Here is a 3828-nt window from a genome sequence, read left to right on the forward strand (position 1 = left end):
CGCCGCCGCTGCGAGAGCCGCGCCCCCCGCCCCGCCCGCCCGCCGTAATGCCGCGAGTAGCGGCCCCGCCGCCGCCTCAGGGCCCGGCCATGGCTCTCCACAGGGCGCTGAGGGCTCAGCCCCGGATCTAGGATCCCCTCTGCCCCCCGGTCTTGCCACCTATAATGGTGTTTTTCCTCATAAAAGCTGCCCGCCCGCCTCCCGGTGCCGGCGCTGCGGGGTGCTGCTCCTGCGCCACAGCGAAAGCAGCGTGTGGTGGGGGCATCGCCGTCGCCTGGCACTGCCCCGTAGGCCTTGTGGCAGCTGAAAATGTGTTTTGAAAGGGGAATTGGGGCATATTTTGTGTCCTCACCCTGTTCCCTACGTACAAGTTGGTTCCACGCGGCCTGGGCTTGGCCCTGGGATCTCCCCACGGCTGTGGGTGAGGACGGAGTCAGGCACTGGGGCACAGACAGAGCTGAAGCAAAACCAGCACAGATCATTCCCCAGCTTGCAAGGGCATCCAATTTACATTTTTTCCCCTACACAGACTGATACACCAATTAAAAGTGACTTTCATTACCAATCATCATTAAATCTTAGCCCAGAATACCGTCTTTTAAATGTGAAGTAGAGTCAGGAACTCAGTCAGACCATACAGAGCACAGGACCGAGCAGCCTCTCGCTTTCCAGATTTCACTGGATTTCATCACCAAAACACACACTGAACAGAAATCTAGCGAAATGTGACTGAGACAGCAAGACTTTGTGAGATGACTCATATCAGAATGCATAGAGAAAGTGGAAAAAATAAGGAAATAAATATCTACCATAAGGGTATAATTTCACTGAAGCTTTTAGCAACTGCTAATATCATAAACCATAATAAAAGGGTCCAGCTGTCCTGTCACCAAAACTTACTAAAAGGCTCTACATGCTGCACATATGTACACTTTGTGCATTAGCATTTATTTGGGTATAGTTAATTTCCATCACATATTTACAAAAGATTACATTACTGTCAGTGACAGAAGCAATCTGTAAGGCTGTGACTGTACTCAACATATTAGCGCATTTTAGAGACTGTACAAACAGCATTAGTCTTCAGAGATAATGATGTGATTTAGAGCCAGAATTTTTATCCAGTTCTGATCCCTTTTTTTTTTTTTAACCTATTTTTGGACAAACTTTTTGTTCTTATGTTATGGAGAAATAGATTTCCCCCCCTATTTTAGTGGAAAGGGCTAAAAGAGTTTTTAGAGGGAACATGAGAACACTAATCTGTCTTTTCTCTTGCAAATAACCGACTGTACAGTCCTTTTGACTGTATATATAGACAATACGATGCAGTATTAGCACAAAGCACCTCGACTATCCAATGTTTCTAAGTCCTGTATCATGTTATCCTTATAATGCACCAGTTTTGCTCTAGCTATATTTGCCTTGAAATTCTTCCTTTACATAAAGCTGCTGAGTTTGCTGAGTGGCCTTGGCTGGAAGCAGGAGCATGTGTCAGGTTAAAAACAGCTCCTTTGCTGCTGCCCTGGAGAGGGGGGAGAGATTTCTGGTCCAAGAGGAGAAGGAGGCACTGCCCACTGAGCCAAGGTCCAAGGAGAGCAGCGGGAAATGGCTTGGAGGCGTTTTTTCATCATCTGATTCTACCAGTCCAGGCTGAGCTCACTTTAGCACAACCCCAGCTAGCACCTAAATAGTTGTGGCATTGAGATCTGGTCTAAAACCAGGAGAAGCAAGCATCCTGCTAGAGTTTCAAACCACTGCTTTCCCTGAGAGTGGAATCAAATCACTTTGCAGAGAGCTTGGCTGCCAGATGCACACACAGATATTTCTGGATGCCCCCCTTGCCTCTCATATTACAAGACTTTTGTCTGAGACCTTAGCAGAGGAAATATTAAAACTATCTAAGAGTACTTACATAGTACAGTATAGTATTTCCCATAAAACAATGCACTGGGTCAGAATGGAGGAGGCAGGGATAACGAAACTCCTCTGACCTCAGTGGAGCTCAGATTTCTGAAACTGAGTTTTAAAAGTGCATGTGTGAAAAGACCTCGTACACAAATAAATTCTAAAAATAAATTCTAAATTTAGCTGTGTGCCTATTGACTTCCTTTTTTTTTTTTTTTTTTTTTTTTAATGAATGAAAAACAATCACACCAGATCCTAGAGAAGAAAGAATGGGAAGCCCAAAACAAAGGCATGCCAACATCATCTCTGTGCTGGTCAAAGGCTCAGCCAAAAATGTGACCAGTGTCTTTACAACTACCAGAGCTAACAGGTCATGCTACGCTAGGAAGTGATGTCTGCAGAAGTGCCATCTGCTTGTTAGTCTCACCTTAGTGTGCATAGATGGATCTTAAAAGCTGATGATTTGGGGCACCAAAGGGAATACTAACTCGATGACGGGCAGAAGGAGGGGGTTCTGAAGTGAGGGAGAGTGTGGGCACAGTGCTCAACTGCATCTTCTGCTCTGGCTGTGCCTGCAGGCTCAGCCCTGGCTGGTACCAGCTGGTAGCAAAAATCACAGAGCCTGCTCTGATCCGGAGCATTTGTCAGGAAGCCATCCCGAATCAAAACCCCTAAGAACTAGAGAAACATAGTCCATCAACAGGAAAAGGTGCATGGACGAAAACACTGAGGTGTCAACTCTGCCAGGTTTTGTCTTCTGGCAGAACTCAGAGACCTTGGCTGCAAGCAAAATCCTGCTCCAAACGTTTCCTGAGCAGCCAAACCTGTGCCAGGTCCTCCTGGCATGGTGAAAAGGCCCCTCACAGTGCTCTGCGGGCTCAGTCCTGCGAGGTGCTGAGCTCTGACACTGCTGAGCACCCGGGGAAGCAGCATGTGGTGTTATTCAGGATCGCACCCCTTGAGGACACCAAAGGGCAACCAAGAGAAATGGAAGGATGGGACGTATTCGTTAAATCCTGCTGCAGATAAGCCAGATGAGAATTAATGTGAGATAAACACTCGCCGCTCGGATGGAAAAGGTCTGTCGTGCTGAGCAGGAGCTCCAGCTGTCCCCGTGCCAGCGCTGGGGAGCTCGAGCTGGGTTTGCAGGAGAGGAGGGAAGACGAGCCCGGGGAGGAATCCGGCGGCTCGTGTTCCTGTTTAACGTAATTATGGTACGGCTGGGGCTGGTCTGGCAGCGCTCTGAACCGTGCCCAGCTGCACGTTTACAAGGTCATTTAAACTTCTACAAACATAGAAATAACCAGCAATTGCCTGACTGGCTTATTTAAAACTAAGCGCACCCGCACAGATTTAGTGTCTGATACAGGGAAGGGAAAGACACGTTTTCTATCCTCCTTATTTGAAATAACACCATCATATTTTAGTTGCATTTTCTAAGTTGCTCCCCAAAAGAACTAGGAGATGTAGGGATGCAAATTTTCACCCTCACTGAGCATTGGTGAGGTCTGTGGGCAGCTGTTTGGGGTGGTGCTCCCAATATTCTGCTCTGAGGCCAGCAGCTCTGCCAAAGCACCGGGCAGCTGCAGCCCCCATCATTTACATGCACAGGAGGCATCGTCCAGGGTGAAACATTTTCTAAATCATGTCCACGTTTTATGCTTTTTTATCAAAGTCTGGCCCCCTCCCCCTGAAATGAGTAAGCTCTTTTGTGAACTTGGCTAGCAGGAAGGATGAATCACCCAGCGCTGCCTGTTGGAACTGAGGGAAAAATCCTGCAAGCTGTCTGGGCGCGAGGGGAGATGCTGAGAGCAGTGCTCAGCATCAGCCCAGCTGGGGCAGGACACCCTCCTCCTGCCCATCCCTGCACCCCGGGCTGTGAGAGGTGGGGATGCACCTGGGCACACAGCTGCAGAGCATCGT

This window comes from Netta rufina, assembly GCF_964035555.1.
Source record: "Netta rufina genome assembly, chromosome: 14".
NCBI classification, from domain to species: domain Eukaryota; kingdom Metazoa; phylum Chordata; class Aves; order Anseriformes; family Anatidae; genus Netta; species Netta rufina.